Source organism: Crinia signifera, chromosome 4, assembly GCF_055691185.1.
Source record: "Crinia signifera chromosome 4, ASM5569118v1, whole genome shotgun sequence".
Taxonomy (NCBI): Eukaryota; Metazoa; Chordata; class Amphibia; order Anura; family Myobatrachidae; genus Crinia; species Crinia signifera.
Genome location: NC_139220.1, coordinates 218,277,360 through 218,295,815, shown reverse-complemented (window position 1 = coordinate 218,295,815; position 18,456 = coordinate 218,277,360). Strand labels below are relative to the sequence as shown.

At 45.5% G+C, this 18,456-nt stretch overlaps 1 protein-coding gene and 1 long non-coding RNA gene across 9 annotated transcripts in view; one reads left to right on the top strand and one right to left on the bottom strand.

Moving 5' to 3' along the window:
• Positions 1-18,456, top strand: part of TJP1 (tight junction protein 1) — a 418,488-nt gene that overhangs the window by 290 nt on the left and 399,742 nt on the right. The window lies entirely within an intron of this gene.
• LOC146075000 (uncharacterized) overlaps positions 1-18,456 on the bottom strand; it is a 33,809-nt gene that overhangs the window by 10,511 nt on the left and 4,842 nt on the right. The gene's annotated exons all lie outside the window — the stretch shown is intronic.

Genomic DNA, 18,456 nt, shown 5'->3' with positions numbered 1-18,456 from the left:
GGTATTCAATCCCGGGTCACAGTTGTCGATCATCCCAACAGCCGTGACCCTGGCTCATTTTAGTTTTGCTCGACAGCATATCACCAGGCAGGATTCAATGTCCCACTTGGTGATCAGCAAAAAGGGGGAGTGTCCGCGTAAGCAGCCATGGGTTGTCGAGATTCGGCCGTAATCGCGACAATTTCTGGCCATAATCGATAAAACTGGCTTGACAGCTTTAAAAGTTGGGCCCGTTGTGTCGATCTGCCTCTTCAATGATGTTGGACAAGACAGTATTGAATAGGTGCCCGCCGCTATTTTCCCTGACGGAAATAGCGACAGGAATTGAATACCCCCCTTAAAAATGGGAAATAGTGTGTGTTAGCTTATTCTAATTTTAGTGTAAAAACAAAGCTGTCCATAATATGATAGCTACATGCAATAGCAGCTAGTATTTTTAATTTTTATTTTTTTTTGCATTAGGATGTGGTTTGTACCAGGAGCAAATTATTATTTGTGCTGTCTACACAGTTCTGACATTGGAAGCATAAAACGCTGTCTATATTTTGAAGGCAAAATTACATATTCACTCTTCCTTTAGAATCAGAAAAGGATTCTGGGATGTGGAAATGGTACACATGACTCACAGGAAATTAACTTGTGTTGCACACATAGCAGAAAATGGCAGTAGCAAGGTGTCACATGGAGGGAAGGGGGAGTTGGGGGGGCACTCTTACACAAGCACAGCATTTTCACAGTGTGTGGCAAGCCTGGGGGCAGTGTAGCAGCTCTGTGAGTTTTGTTCTGCCCCCAGAGTGATGGGAATAGGAACATGCTACAAGACCGTAATCCCTTCTTCAAAAGGTCCCCAATTTTAACTTTAAAATGGATGGAAAAGGGTAAAGGAATTGTTGAGAATGAGCAATGTCATGGGCATTTGTGAAATACTTATACCCTTGATTTTAAGCCCATAGTCTTGTCAATCATACATGTACTCTGGTATAAAATTTTTAATGGAAACTGGACCTCTAGGTGAAATTATTTTGTATTTCTATAAATATAGAGAATAATTTTTGTAATTCTATAAAACCTATTTTGTTTTTTTAAGACCATCCAGTTACAGTGAGTAAGGCCCTCATACACTTGTCAGACTAAATTTCCCTTGAGCTCCCCGGCAGCTTTTACATGTGTGGCAGGAGAGCCAGGCAGCGGCGGGTGTCGGGCAGCGTGGCAGGCAGCGGAGGCAGAATAAAAAAAAACCCCTTCAGCGACCTCCTATTTGGGCGGCCGCTAATTGGCTTTTGAAAGTGTTGTTTTAAATTCTGTGGCCGCAGCCCACCTCGCCTCCCGGCACCTGCTGCTCACCGCTGCCTGGCACCTGCCATGCTCCGCCTTGCACCGCTGCCCTGCACCCACCTCTCACCTCTGTTTGCCTGCCCTGCTGCCTGGACCTACACATAGGAAAGTCGGCTCCTGATTGGCCACTAGGAGGACAATAGAATCATTCGAAGGAGAGGCGCGGAAGATGAAACATCTCTGCGCCTCTCCTCAGTCCGTGACAGCTGATCGCCGGGACACCCGCGTGTTCTTATTTTGTGAAGACCTGGACTACTTCAGGAAAGAAGAGGACCAGATCTTCGCCACAGAAGACATGTAAGTAGAATTTCCTTCCACAGGTCCCTATGGATTACTTCGGACCCGGATCCGGACGCCGACACGGATGCTGCCGACATGGACCTGGACGCCGACATGGACCCGGACACTGACATGGACCAGGACCAGGACACCGGACCAAGACCCAGGGACCTACCTATGGGCTCAAGATAGGTAAGTATCAGTATGTATGGGCTTTGGATGTATTAAAGTTTTATTTTTATTGTGTGTCAGTGTGTTTATTTGACTATTTTTACGGTACTTGTTTCCTAGCACGGCGCCCATCTCGTTGATTGTATGCCTTAAGTTTAAGGCACTTAAGGCATACAATCAACGCGATGGACCCGATTTTGGGTCAACCTCCATCTAATTTGCCGGTGAAAGACAAAATCGGGTTGATCGCGTCCATCGCGGCCCCTAATAAGGGGCCGCGATGCGACCGACACGATCAACGCGATTTTTCCATAGGGAACAATGTAAAATTATTTTCAAAGTGAAAATCGGGTTGATCGCGTCGGTCGCGGGCCATTATAATGGCCCGCGATGCGATCAACGCGATCAACCCGATTTTACATAGGTGACAATGTGAAATGGGCCAATATGGCCCATTTCACATTGAATATGGTTAAAAAGTATGCTTAATGCCCCCCCCCCATTGTTAACGCCACCCCACTATTGACGCCAACCCGAAGCGTGGCGAGCGCAGCGAGACCGCAAGGGGCGGCGGTACGCATCCTCCGACCTTTTCATACCCCTACTATCCATGTCGGTGTGGAGTTGATTTCATATAGTGTGGCGAGCGCAGCGAGCCACCGAGCCCGAAGCGTGGCGAGCACAGCCAGCCCCGCGAGGGGACGCGGATACCTGTGAAGCCCGCAAAGGGACGCGGATACCTGTGAAGGTAGCCGCGTCCCCTTTGCAGGGCTCGCTGCGCTCGCCACGCTTCGGGCTCGGTGGCTCGCTGCGCTCGCCACACTATATCAAATCAACTCCACGCCGACGTGGTTAGTAGGGGTATGAAAAGGTCGGAGGACGCGTACCGCCGCCCCTCGCTGGCTCACTGCGCTCGCCTCGCTTCGGGTTGGCGTCAATAGTTGGCATGCGATGCGATCTACCCGATTTTTCCGACCCGATGGATACAATCAAAATTGGTGGCGCCGTGCTAGGAAACAAGTACCATTTTTACTACTGTGGAAGTACAAGTGCCAGCGGGCCCTTTAATGCCCCGCATGCTGGGACTTGTGGTTCTCCAAGTCCCAGCTTGCGGGGGAGGCTTGCTGGGACTCATAGTTCCACAGTATTAAACAATAGTTTATTCTATCTTTTTACCCTCAATCAGCCCGGTGACCACCGCACAGGGTCACCGGAGACAGCACCAGGCTTCAGCCTGGTCAGGTAAGTCCTGGAGGGGGGGATCCCTTTACTGGGGGGGTCCCCACTCCCCCAGGGCCCCTGGCCAGGCTGACTGGTCAGTAGGGATGAATGTTTTGGCCGCGGGACCTTATCTAATAAGTGTCCCCCGGCTGTGACATTACCCTGCTGGCTGGTTTGGCCTGGGGCTGGTTCTTAAAATACAGGGGACCCCTAGTCATTTTGTCCCCCATATTTTGGTAACCAGCCCCGGACCTGGAGCTGGTTTTAAAAAATCAGCAAAGCCCTATTTGCTGGGTTTCCTGATTTTTTATTACCGGCCCCGGCTCTTTCAGCCTGGTGCTGGTTATGGCTGTGGGGGGGTGGACCCCACGCTGTTTTTATTTATTTATTTTTCTAACACTGAAGCCTGTCGTATTTGGCTTTAGCCTGCACGGATCAGTCAGATCCGTGCAGGCTAAAGCCAAATACGACAGTATTTGGCCCGCCATTTGAGGCCGTTTCACACCAATTAGCGGCTGTATTGAAAATTTTTAATACAGCCATTAGTAAATCAGTAACCACCATTATTTTGAATGGTGATTTCTGTCGTATTCTATCGATGGTGTAATCATTTGTATTTGTAAATACAAATATGAATGTCCCATCAATATAAATACGAAAATTCGTATTTTTGGCATAGTAAATGCCAAAAATACGTATACGCCCCCAAAAATTGTATTCTCGTATGAAATACGATTTTTTTTTCCACTAATTTTTGTTAGCAAATTTCCCCCAATGTTTGCTAATGAAGGACAGAAGAGTGATGTATACCCAGGGTCTGATATCTCCGACTGTTGGGCCAATTTGTGAAAGAGAGAGAGGTACAGATCAGACAAGGGGACCAAGGAATGAAAGTAGTTGGTAGATGCCTGCTGGCAAAGTGTGGAAGGCACCTCTCCAGCCCAACACCTTCCTGCATTGCTTACCGCATTTTGCTGGCCTTGTCCACAGTGGAACCTGTGAGGTTAGCAGCAGTCCAGCTCCTGCCCTCTGATTGGCTGCCCACCAAGAGTCCACTAGGACCTACCTCATAACAGCTTAATTCTTATTCTCTTTGTAAATATAGCGGCACCACTTCAACCAGTTGTGCAGTTTTAGGAGACTATCTAAAACAGTAGTACTGTCTGTGTAATGACAATGTAACTGCACAGCACTCCTATGAACTCAAAAATACTTTTTTTTTTCAATTGCTACATATTAGAATTTGCTGGTAGATAATCAATAAATAATAAACACATGGTGGAACAGGGCAATGTAACATGTGAGGAAAACATTGGTGAACAGCGAGACATGTGAGGGAAAGCTAGTAGGTATGGCTGGGATTGTGAGCTGGTGGAGATTTTGATGTTGTTTTTTCCTGATTTATAGTATGCACTTTTTGTTTTGTGTATTTTGTATACACTAATGACCTCAGTGTTGTGAGGCAGTAATGCTAACCATTACACCATCTGTACTGCCCCAATATATGATTAATTGGTCCCCACAAGGTATTTGGGTTCCAGACGGCTGACAGACAATGTCTAGTCAGAGAGTCAATAGGTAGACACCAAAAGTTAGACATGCATTAGTTAACATTGACAAAAAAAATCAAGGTATTTTCCATGTGACTTGGTAATTGGTGATCTCACCAACTTTTCATCATAACAGTTTGGCCGGGGTAGTATTATTATCTGGGAATGGACTTGTTAGATTAGTCTGGCCCGGGTCATCTGCTAAATTGGGCCCCCTGTGCAGCAGCCTGTGCCCTGTGCAGCTTCGAACAGGAGGGGATGTTAGGGTGAGAGGAGTGTGTTCAAGAGGAAATCTTTACCAATAGGTGCAAGCTGCTTTGGGAGTCACCCTGCCTCCTGCTGATTACATACACTTTCTCCCCTACACATTCACTACTAGCATCCTAGAAGCACCCAGACAGGGAGGACCAAGGCACATGCATCATGGGGCCTAACGTTTTCCTTCTCAGGGGCAAATAAAACAGAACCTGGAGCAATGGAGGAGGTCAGTATGCTCCATTCAGGGCTGATACCCAGAGATGACTGCCTCCCAATGTGTCCTGTATTTTCTCCCCTGGGCACTGCTATATGCCATCTGCTTCCTCTTCCTTTTGGTAATAGATAATCCTATGCACACTCAAACCACCCAGAGCCAGATTAAGGTACTCCCAGGCTAGATAGTGTGGTGAGCGCAGCGAGCCACCGAGCCCGAAGCGTGGCGAGCGCAGAGAGCCCCGCGAGGGGACGCGGATTACTTAACATGTATTTTGCGTCCCCTCGCGGGGCTTGCTGCGCTCGCCACGCTTTGGGCTCGGTGGCTCGCTGCGCTCACAACACTATATAAAATCAACTCCACGCCGACGTGGATAGGGGGGGTATGAAAGGATCGGAGGACTTGTACCACCGCCCCTTGCGGGCTCGCTGCGCTCGCCACACTTCGGGTTGGCGTTGATAGTGGGGGTGGAGTGGACAATGGGGGTGCATTTAACATTGTAAGCACCCATCAGGGTTGTACAATTAAAAATCGCATCACATGCCATTTGCTGGTATGCGATGCTATGCGATATTTAATTGTACATTTCGGGTCATTTTCCCGAATATCGCATCGCATACCTTATGGCATGGTATGCGATGGGCGCCGTACTAGGAAACAAGTACCGAAAAATAAAAAGGTAATTAAAAATGCTGCAGACTCATGGTGGAATCGGAAAGGTGGTGCTGAGGCTGCTGCGAACACAAGGGGGCTATCTGTTTCTATAGAGGGACACAGGGGAGAAGGAGGTGCTGTGGCAGCTGCACACACAATCTGACACTATTGGGAGAAACAGGGGGGAAGGGGGTGCTGAGACAGATGCACATATGAGGGGGGGGGATCTGACACTGTAGAAAGACACAGGGTAAGGGGGTGCTGTGTCTGCTGCACACAAGAGGGGGAGATATGACAACGTAGAGAGACACAGGGGGAGGGGATGCTGTGGCTGCTACACACAAGAGGGGGAGATATGACAACGTAGAGAGACACAGGGGGAGGGGATGCTGTGGCTGCTACACACAAGAGGGGGAGATATGACAATGTAGGGAGACACAGTGGAAGGGGGTGTTACTAGCGGTAGACGTGCGTGGGGTGAGTCTTCTGCAGAGACATAGGAAATGCGCTGAGGCAGCCAGGGGGTCATTATAACAAGAGGGGTAGGGCCCCCCATCTTATGTTCATCAGGTCCCCTCAAGGCTCAATTTGATCCAAAAACCACCCCATAGTTTTGTTTATGCAAAAAAAAAAATTACAAACTTCAAACTAGATTTAATACAGCAAGGCAAAGCCAGCTTGGTTTTAACAATGAAATATATCACTGCTTTAAATCCTGACACAAAATCACCACTTTTACACATTCACCCCTATACTGTATATACTGTACTGTATGTGTGTATTTTATTCTGATAAAAAGCATTCACAGCAAACACATATATCCCACCATTACTGCGTGTATGAAATATTTTCAAGTGTTATTTGTCCAGAAAAGTATAATGGAACTTATTAATAGCAATTTAAATTTCAAGGACAATGCTTCATTAAAAGGAAGATGAACTACAACATTAAATGATTCTTAAATTAAAGTTAAAAAAAAAAAAAAAAAAAGTACAATTTATCGAAATAATGATAGTCCCTATTGCGACTGAGCTGTGAAGACTTTTGACTTGCATGCAGTTCTCTGGGAGCCTAACCATTCAGCACATTTTTATGCTGTAGCAAAAAAGATTATCGTACTGTTATATAAACTGTAAACAAATACTCAATCCATTTTTCATCAGAAATTGGGACATGGACCGTTTTTAACAACTCATACTTCCTTTGAGATTTAAAAAAGTCTTGATGATTAACTATGGTTTCACTCCAAAGCCATTAAACAGCAGTTATTCTCACTACAAAGTCAATATCTAGATGCTGGCATTTGAGAAATTGTACCATGTACTTCTTCCCTTCAGGAGGATGATAAATGAAGCAGACGAAGCTCTGATGAAGTGTTTGGCTTCATCTGTCACAGAAGGTCTGGAGCGTCATGTAAACTTCTCTAATCACAATGTAGCAACTCTTTTTACTCCCTTTGCTTTAAGTACCATGGTTGTTATGCCTTAAATGCACAGCTACTGAGCTACGTGTGCTGTCTTTACTTCTTAAAAGTCTAATTATATTTCAAAAGCTAAATATTACACACTTAATTAGGTGGAACCAAAATCTGGCCAAGACACCATCTGCACATTGTATTCAACATGTAAGGACATTAACTATGACAGCAATGCACTGTTTAGTGTGTGCTGCCAAGCATTGCTCGTTATTGTGGCCTTAATGGCTAATTACTGTTTGCACCTCGCCCATCCACCTGTCCATCACCCCCACTTCTATGATTTTAATATAAAAAATGCTGCATTGTACATACCAAGAAGGGGACATTACATATAATGGTACATAGATATGGGCTCCTGGACAAATCAAGTTGCAGTGCAAGGTTTTCAACATCTATTTATTTTGCATGCAGGGTAAATACTGACTCATTTTGCAAGCAGCCCACAACAGTACAGTATAGCTTTATTTTTACACTGATATTTAGATTTGAGTGTATACACAGTCACACCCTATACTTGCTTACCCTCCCAGAATGACCAGGAGGCTTCCAAAAATTGGGGGGCCCTTACGGCCAGCTGGTAAGACAGGCAAGCCTCCCAAACAGGCATGCCCAGGCAATTTCAGACAGGCAGAGTTGGTTCTAGGTTGCGCACAGACTGCACAAACTGGGAAAATGTTTTGATGTTGAGTGAGTTGCGAATGGATTTGCAGTTATTCGCCAATTGGCATGCTTTCTACGAGCCAATCGCAGCCTTCAAAAGTGCAGGTTTTCACTCTGGCTCGGTGGCGGCTATCTGAGTTCAGGGCTCTGCAATTACGCAGGGCAGTGATCAGGTCTGAACAACCCTCAGAATCAGGCCCATAGGGTTTTCAAAGAAACCGACAGACCTAATGCACGTTTTTTATAATCTGTCAATACAGAAATATCTATATATTTTGTGATAATTATTTCTCTGTAATTCTGCTTTTTTCCATTGTACACGGGTATGGGTAAGGTTCAATTGCAATGAATGGACCCTGTTTTGTCACCTTGAGAACTTGTTTTCCATTTATAATTAATGATCAAGCCACGAACAAGTTAAAGCTCTCAGTATTAAAAGCACATCTGGTTTCCTAGAGAAAAAATAGTTTTTAAAGTACAGGATATCAAGAAATTTCATTCGAGATTTGCGAGTAGTACATCAGGAAAGATATGAAAGATTGGAAGCTCTCATATATTTTTTAGGCTTGTTGAGTGGGAATCCACAGAAGCAAATCTGTTTGAAGTCAGAAAAGCTGCTTATAAAAATTGAGCTCATAGCAGCTCTCACTTGTCCAATAAGTTTTATCACCTATTTAGCACTCAGCAAATCCCCAAGGTTTAAATCCATCTCTTGAAAAGGGGCAGGACTCAGCGGTGCTTTTTGGAAGTGTGCTTCTAATTTTTCTTTTGGTTTCTGTTAATATCATGTATCTACATGGTAAGAGCTATTAAGCTGTAATACCCAGAGGAGCACGGGAAATTACCCAGCTCAGAGATAGTTAGGGGGAAATTTACTAAAGGAAATTTGTAAAAAATAGGTGTATTTGTATTTAGAAATACACTTATTTTTGATATTTACTATCCCGAAAATACGGCAATTCGTATTTTGTATTGATGTGCTATCAATACAAATACGAATTGCCGAATTTTCGGGATAGTAAATGTCAAAAATAAGTGTATTCCTAAATACAAATACACCTATTTTTTACAAATTTCCTTTAGTAAATTTCCCCCTTAATGGCAACTTTTTAAATGGGAACCTTTGATTCTGCTTGCTGTTTCTGTACGGTTATGCTGTGGGTCAACACTATCCGATATATCGGATGTTCAATTAAAAATTTTCGATGATTTCCGGCCATTGAAAGATGTGGAAGGTGAACGCATATGTAAGCTTGCTCTGAGCAACAATACATATGCGTGCACGCTGGGAAGGAAATGGCCGGGCAGCTGACATCCGGTGATGTCAGTTGCCCCCCCCCCCCCCCGCACCTGTGTCACAGCCTCATCAGCATGAGAACCTGCACTTTGCCTGAAAAATGGTGAAGAAAGTGAATTTGCGTTTCCACCAATTGTGGTCACAGACTGTGAAATGGACAAATTTGGTGTAAAAAGGGTGTCAACCTTTATCATGTATTTTTATCATACCTGTCGATCCTCAGACACAGTCACCATTTTCACCCTTTCACCTTTTCACCCTGATAAACTTTTTCTTGCCAATCATATGCGATCAATCTATTGACTATCTATTTTTTGTAGCTCTATTATACCACGCCACATTTTTATATATATTTTAAGATAGAAATTGCAGTGAAGTTTTTTCTATGTGGAAATTCATTCAGATACTGTTCTGTAAAGTTTTGTCATGAGCTTTAGATAAAATTCAATTCAGGATACAAATGAGAAAACCTAAACGCCTCCAGGAGAAATAAAAGGGCTGGTAATCATCAACGGCAAGTAAACATTGCCCATATTTCCTTCAGGGGTTGTCTGAGTATCTTAAATTAAACTTTGAAAGGGAAGAAATATGACTGAAATAAATCTCCGCTCAGGGCTTTAGACTGATTGGAAAGTCCTACAAGTATGTGAAGATTTATGGGAGTTGAAACATTCTTTATTTATGACAGAATCTTATTTCATTCATGTATTTTTATATCTAGATGTTTTGTGATATGGTGACGTAATAAATTATTTAAAAGAATAATTGGAGTTTGTGAGCAACAATCTTGGAGCTCACCATAATAAATTGCAAATGTAATCCTAGTATCAGACTGTTTGTGGTCTGGTAATCTGCAGATAGATGAAACCCGCAAGGGCTAGAATTATTGTCCTTCCTTTCCTTAATGTAACTCAACTTTAAAGAGAAAGAATCACATTAACAATGAAGAATAAGAAAGTGTCTGGGTCTTAAAATGTGAGTGAGGCATGTAGAAATAACACATTTAGGGCCAGATGTACTTAGCTTCAAAAGTGATAAAATGGAGAGTGATAAACAGCCAGCCAATCAGCTCCTGCCTGCCATGTCACAGACTGTGTTTGAAAAATGTCAGGCAGAAGCTGATTGGTTGGTGGTTTATCACTCTCCTTTTTATCACTTTTGAAGATTAGTGCATCTGGCCCTTAATGTTCTAGAAACATAAACTTTGACAGCAAATAAGAACCACTCTGTTCAGCAGCGCCCCTACTTTTATGGATACCCGGTGCGGATGATATACAGCATGTGCGGCTTAGGTGCGTGTCGAAAATGGATGTGACATTCATAGATATGTATTTGTGGATTCTGCCCATTGTGCATGAGGGTGTCAAAACAGTCCAAAGGTGGAGATATGAAATAGGTTGACATGCACTAGGTTGACATTAACAAAAGGTCGATACAAACAATAGGTCGACATGAAAATGGTTGACACAGGAAAAGTTTGAAATTAGTTTTTTTATATTTTTTGTTCTCTATGTTGAGCTCTGTCAACATGAACCCCCAATTAGTGTAATGCATCCACATGGTTCATAAAGTATGAACAAGTTCTGGAAAAGAAAACACATTGAAAAACCTTTTCATGTGTTGACCATTGCAATGCCTACAAACTGATTGTGTCAACTTGGGACCACTGTGATTGGCTGAGAGTACAGAGAGTGCTGTGCAGGAAGCTCTGCCACTACTATACTGAGGTCCTGAAGTCTATCACATTCCCAGAATCCAGAAGAAGAATCTTTTATTTGGGTGGTATGCATTCAAGGATTAATTTGCCAAATGGAAACACAATTTTATATACAGTTGTGCTCATAAGTTTACATACCTTAGCAGAATTTGTGTTTTTTTTTCTGGCCATTTGTCAGGGAATATGAATGATAACTCACAAACCTTTATTTCACTGATGGTTAGTGATTGGGTGAAGGTCAAACAACTGTGTTTACTCTTTTTAAATCATAATGACAACAGAAACTAACCAAATGACCCTGATCAAAAGTTTACATACCCCAGTGTTGCCCCCTTTAACATCAATGACAGCTTGAAGTCTTTTGTGGTAGTTGTGGATGAGTCTCTTTATTTTCTCAGATGGTAAAGCTGCCCATTCTTCTTGGCAAAAAGCCTCCAGTTCCTGTAAATTCTTGGGCTGTCTTGCATGAACTGCATGTTTGAGATCTCCCCAGAGTGATGTTGAGGTCAGGAGACTGAGATGGCCACTCTAGAACCTTCACTTTATTTTGCTGTAGAATGACAGGTCGACTTGGCCTTGTGTTTTGGATCATTGTCATGTTGGAACGTCAAAGTATGACACATGCGCAGCTTCCGGGCTGATGAGTGCAAATTTTCCTCCAGTATTTTCTGATAACATGCTGCATTCATCTTGTCAACAATTTTGACCAAGTTTCCAGTGCCTTTGTAGCTCACACATCCCAAAAACATCAGTGATCCACCTTCTTGTTTCACAGTAGGATCATAGGCACAACATCATAGGCTTTGTTGACCCCTCTCCAAATGTAACGTTTACGGTTGTGGCCAAAAAGTTAAATTTTGGTCTCATCACTCCAATTGACTTTGTTCCAGAAGTTTTGAGGTTTGTTTCTGTGCTGTTTTGTAGTATTGTAAGTGGGATGCTTTGAGGAATTTGCGAGGTAATGGCTTTCTTCTGGCGACTCGACCATGCAGCCCATTTTTCTTCAAATGCCTCCTTTTTTTGTGCATCTTGAAACAACCACACCACTTTTTTTCAGAGAGCAGTGATCGCGAAAACCCCCCAAAATTATGGGTCCATGGGACCCCTCACTTACAAAAATCGGTCAAATACTTTTTGGGTCCCAACAGAATAAAGCCTCCTCTCCCCTTCCCCAGCATGGCACATACAGAAGCCTCCTCCTCTCTTCCATATTTTGGTAAGCAAACATAGATTTGAGCACCCCAAAACTGTAGCTATTGTGGGTTGGGGGATCAATTGGCAATTTGCCCACTCACATAAAGCAAGATACACATGTGCTAGAAAAAGGCATAATGTCGGAATAGGGACACCTGTGCTGCACCAATCAGGATTGTAAAAGTAATGGCAGCAGAAACAGGAGGGATAGGGTTAGTGAAATCCCAGCAGAGTCTATAGGCTCCTCTCCTACAGGCAGCTCTGCCTGTTAAGAGTTAATTGGTGAGCTTCAGCATCTCTCTGCCAGCCGTGCAGTGAGGGGAGGAGGGGACAAGTGGGCCATTAACAGCCAGCACTCAGAGCCTGGAGGAGGTGACAGTGACACACAAGAGAGCAGCACCGTGAGGTAGGAGAGGAGGAGGGAAGTCTGCAGCCCGAGTCCTGCTAGCAATATATCCCCTTACATGACACAGCCAAGCAGCCTGCTAAATGGACCACACACCCCTCTTACCTCTACTTCCTGTCCGGGTCTGCTCCATCCTCACTGTCACACCTCCCTGGTTCTGGCCCCCAATGCTGGTTTCAGTTCCTCGGGCTCCGTCCTCACACCAGCCGCAGCTCTGTTCCCCTGCTGAGCAGCTGCTTCTGGTGTTGGCTCCAGCCGTCTGTTGTTGAGGCACAGTGCAGGAGCCAGCTTACGCGGCTTCCGTGCACTGCTGCCTACGACTCTGCGGTGACAGGGACCCTTTCATTTTCACACCCAGCAGATGTATGAAGCGGACGTAAGTCACGCTGTGTCTTCTCCACTGTTGCATCACAACTGAGGGGGAAACTGAAATGGCTAGGTCCCAGGGGACCCAGCCATTCATAAAAAATTAGTCCCTGGTGCTCCAAAGTGGGTAAAATACTTGCTATAGCGAGTATTTGCGAACCCTGGAGAGTCCTGTATTTCAGCTGCAGTTATTTTGGGATTTTTCTTTGCATACCGAACTATTTTCCTGGCAATTGTGGCTGAAATTTTTGTTGGTCTACCTGAACGTGATTTGGTTTCCACAGAATCCCTAATTTTTCACTTCTTAATTAGAGTTTGAACACTGCTGATTGGCATTCTCAATTGCTTGGATATCTTTTTATATTCCTGTCCTGTTTTATACAGTTACCTACAATTACCTTTTCCCGCAGATCCTTTGACAATTATTTTGCTCACCCCATGACTCAGAATCCAGATACATCAGTGCAGCACTGGATGAAAGATGCAAGAGTCTTTCAGGAGACTAGAAACTCACTGACCTTTTATATACACACACATACTGATTACAAGCAAACAGTTCACGGTACTTGTGTAGTTTCACGGCGCCGCCGCGCGCACACTCTGAAACTTGGCAGCCTGCCAGAAGCTCTGTTTAACTGTGCGCGTGCTGCTCTAGCTCTGTTTAACTGTGCGCGTGCCGCTCTAGCTGTAAGCTACGTATTGTCAGCTTACATTATCAGCGTAGCACCGGGCAGCAGCGCGCTGCCCAGGCGCTGACAGGTCACTGTGCTGCTTGTAGTTCCACAGTGAAATAGGCAGCCCTGCGCACCGCTGACAACGGGGGCATGTAAAAGTGGACACCCTAGGCACACCGCTGACGTGCCGGGGCTTCTAAACTACACACCCCGGCACACCGCTATCAAAGGGGGATAGTGGCACTAGTCAACGCAACAGCTGTCGACCTGTTGTAAATCCCACTATCCACGCCAACCCGAATCGTGGCGAGCGGCGGCGGTACGCGTCCTACGACCTTTTCATACCCCCACTATCCACGTCGGCGTGGAGTTGAGAATAGAAAGTGTGGGGAGCGCAGCGAGCCACCGAGCCCGAAGCGTGGCGAGCGCAGTGAGCCCCGGGAGGGGACGCGGACACCTGTGAAGCCCGCGAGGGGACGCGGATACCTGAAAGCCCACGAGGGGACGCGGATACCCTCGCCACGCTTCGGGCTCGGTGGCTCGCTGCGCTCACCACACTTTCTATTCTCTACTCCATGCCGATGTGGATATTGGGGGTATGAAAAGGTCGTAGGACGCTTACCGCCGCCCCTCGCGGGGCTTGCTGTGCTCGCTATGCTTCGGGTTGGCGTGGATAGTGGAATTTATAAGGTCGACAGCTGTTGCGTCGACTAGCGCCACTGTGGACAGGTTTAAGAGTGTTTTGCACAGTGCATATGGATTCAGACGCTAAAGCGTCGAAATTGTAGCGTCTGCATTTCGGACACCCCCTTTGATAGCGGTGTGCTGAGTTTAGACAGAATTAGACGCTACGCTGATAACGTAGCGCTGCAATGAGAACAGCTAGAGCGGCACGCGCACGCGCTACGCTGGTAAAGTAGCTCTGAGAACAGCTAGAGCGGCACGCGCCCAGAGTCTGGCAGGCTGCCAAGTTTCAAACAGAAACTACACAAGTACCCAGTTCACAGGTGAGGATGGTTACCTTTAGTAGCCATTCAAACCTGTTTATGTCAACTTGTGTGCATGTTATCAGGCTAAAATCTCCAGGGTATGTAAACTTTTGATCAGGGTCATTTGGGTAGTTTCTGTTGTCATTATGATTTAGCGCCACTGTGGACAGGTTTAAGAGTGTTTTGCACAGTGCATATGGATTCAGACGCTAAAGCGTCGAAATTGTAGCGTCTGCATTTCGGACACCCCCTTTGATAGCGGTGTGCTGAGTTTAGACAGAATTAGACGCTACGCTGATAACGTAGCGCTGCAATGAGAACAGCTAGAGCAGCACGCGCTACGCTGGTAAAGTAGCTCTGAGAACAGCTAGAGCGGCACGCGCCCAGAGTCTGGCAGGCTGCCAAGTTTCAAACAGAAACTACACAAGTACCCAGTTCACAGGTGAGGATGGTTACCTTTAGTAGCCATTCAAACCTGTTTATGTCAACTTGTGTGCATGTTATCAGGCTAAAATCTCCAGGGTATGTAAACTTTTGATCAGGGTCATTTGGGTAGTTTCTGTTGTCATTATGATTTAAAAAGAGTACACACAGTTGTTTGACAATAAATGGCTTCACCCAACCACTAACCAATAGGTCCTAACACTATTGCTCAAAATGGCTACAATACACATAGCTATCACATTAATGTTTGATTCCAGGCATGTTATCTGGTCCAAAGCTCACAGCAGACTATGCTTTTAAAGGTGAGCAGTTACCAACACACCTATCACTAATCATCTAGGGGAGGTGGTTAACATAAGCTATGCAATATAGGTTAAAACAGGGTGCATGAGAGAATGTGACCACAATAAGACTAATTAAAAAATGAATCTAATAAACAGTATACACTAAACATCGGCACTCACCTTTCCTAGTTTTGGGGTGCCCTATGGCTTGTGACAACATTGTTTAAACAGAAATGGTAGGGGCTCTGCACTCACATTTTTTACTTAGTCTTAATTAGCAATAGTGTTAGGACCTGCAGAAAAGTGGGGTCCCGTGAAGGGGGCTGCATTGATCAATTCATGAACTAAATATCCACTATTTATTAATATCAGTTAATTTAGAGAGTGCAGAGCCCCCTACAATTTCTGTTTAAACAATGTGGTCACAAACCAAAGGGCACCCCAAAAATAGGAAAGGTGAGTGCCGATGTTTAGTGTATATTATATTTTATATATATATATATATATATATATATATATATATATATATATGTGTGTGTGTGTGTGTGTGTGTGTGTGTGTGTGTGTGTGTGTGCACATAAACACACCAGGGTTCATTTTATTATAGTTTTATTACATAAGGCCCAATTCAGATCTGATCGCAGAGATGCGAGTGTTTATAGCCCAGAGATCAGGTAAACGCCACACCATACCGCCCTTCACATGCACATTCACGCCTATGTGCATGGCTGCAAAAACAATTGCAGCCGAGCACACAGAGGGAAATCCATTCCTAATCACTCACCATCTACTGTGTTTCCCTCTGCTTGCAGAGCTGAGTAAGCCCAGATTTACTCAGGCGTTTCAAACGCCCTGGTGAGAAGGAGGCCGCTGCTGATGTCAGAAGCCCTCCCTCCCAAAGGCCGGCCAACGTCTACATTTTCTGGGACACTCCCAGAAAATGCCTGCATTCTGCCCCCAAATGCCGGTGCCTATCAATCATCTTGCTTCATTCGCAGGGGGACCCCCTGCATGTGCACTGTGGACTGTGCACATGCACAGTTTTTGAGCCCATAGAGCAATTATAGCTGGAAGTATGAACACTTCAAACAAAACTTTAAATATATTTTCCATAGTGTCATCTTTAAGGAGCATGTGTTTTGATTATAGAACTATTGTCAGTAGACTGGCTGTTGTCAATAACTGACTGTGAATCTGCAATTCCAAGGGGTCCATGTACTAATTGGAGATAAGAGAAACAAACATAAAAAAACAGAGAAAATCCCCGTACATATTGCTTCTAGATATGCACTAACAGGTTTTCTCTGTGTCCTACGTGCTAGTGCTAAGTGCATGTCTCCCAACTTTCTGGATTAGAGACTCGGGGCTCATCCAAAAGGGGGGGCTTGGTCTCATCAAAAGGAGTTGTGGCTTCACAGAGATCACAAACTATGCCTCCCGTTTTTCATCAATGTGCTCTGTGAGTTGCTAGCCATGCCCCTAGTCCTTCTCTCCCCTATGAACATTAGAAGACATTATCAGACTTTAAATAGTTGAAGTCTGTTGGGTCTCTGCCAGTCTCTTGGATTCAGCTGGCAGTGTTCTTGTTCCTAGTGCCAGTGGCTAAGTGTGATGTAGTGACATTGCCTGTTTATGGGGAGTGTGGTTGGCACAAGGTGGGAAATCGCCCTGCTTTGGAGCTGCACCACCATAACTGGTGGCTTATGGCTCATGTAACAATGACCTCGTCTCCAAAGCCAAACATCCATAGAGTGATTTGAATCAGATACACAATACACTTTAATATCTGGGACATACAGCTGTTGGCATTAAGACACTGTGGCTGTCACAGTCAGAGTCTTACTGGCCCACAGGCGTACAGGGGAAACCCCTGGTGGGCCCCATTTTCTGTGGGTTTACCATCTCATCTAGGGTTCAGGATCTAAGCTATGCACTCATTATACTTTATACATATGTTAAATTATACTGCAGAGGACTATGGTGTACAGGGGCGGATTGGGGACTGAAAGTGGCCCTGGAAATTTTCTGGAAGTGGCCTCATGTGGGCGGCAGCAAATCATTAATGGGTGGAGCCAGCATAACAGTAGGCGGAGCCGCATCCAGCAGCACTGGGACTTATATTTACTGCAGGGTATGGGAAGAAGGAGGTGAGGTGGGGAAGCAGCCAGCAGCGGGGAGAGTGGAGTACAACGAGCAGGAGATGGCAGGGCCGCATCCAGCAGCAGGGCACTGTGCAGTGTTGCCGCCACTATACATGGCCTGGCAAGGGCGGATCCAGAACAAAATGACAGGGGCACCATAACATGGATGGGGGTGGGGGAGGGGGGGTGGGCTTGTGCATGTTCCCAAAACAGTTGACATGCCTCAAAACAAGAGCATAGTCTCAAAGGGAATGACGAGGAGAGTCAGTGGGTAACAGTGAACAGGTGATAGGGTGATGTCTTGGAATGCCTGAGTGACAGGAGAGAGAGAAAAATGGGGAGATAGTGCCACAGGGGAGAGGTAGATGGTGATGCAGGGGGTGATTGGGAGAGACAGAGGTAGCTAGGGAAGGTGGACAGAGGGACGGGAGAGAGAGTAGGTGGGTGAGAGGTAGGGGAGTGAGTCAGTGAAGCACAGAGAGCGAGAGTAGAGTGAGATAGAGGGGGGTGACAGTGGAAGAGACAGGGGGATAGAGATGGGCAGGGAGAGATGGGACAGGGAGAGTGAGTAAGAGACAAAGAGAGGGGGCGAGAGTAAGAGACATGAAAATAGTGGGGAGAGAGAGGGAAGACAGAGAATGTAGAGAGTGAGAGGGGTGTGCATGAGATGGGTGAGTAAGTGAGCAGGGGTGAGAGAGAGATAGCAAGAGAAAGAGAGGGGGTAGGGATAGTAGGGGAGGGGAAAGAGTGAGAAAGGAAAGGGAGAGAGGGGGAGTATGTGAGAGGGAGAGGATGGTGAGTGACAGGGTAGGAAATTTGGGGGAAGAGATACTGGGTGATAGACACCAAAAGAGTGGAAGAGAGAGAGGGAAGGGAGATAGAGAGAATGTGTGAGATAGAGAGGGGGAGTGAAAGAGATGGAAGGGGGAGCAAGGGGATGAGAGTGGGGGGTGGGGGTGAATTGGGGGAGAGTGAGTGAGTGTGAGAAATAGGTGGGGGACAGAGAGCATTGGTAAAGTGTGTATGGGAGCAGCATCAAGATCCATATTCACTGTCATACCGGTAAGCAAGGGCATCCTACTTTGTGTCCCCGGTTCCTTGTAAAGATGGGTATGCTCATGAGCG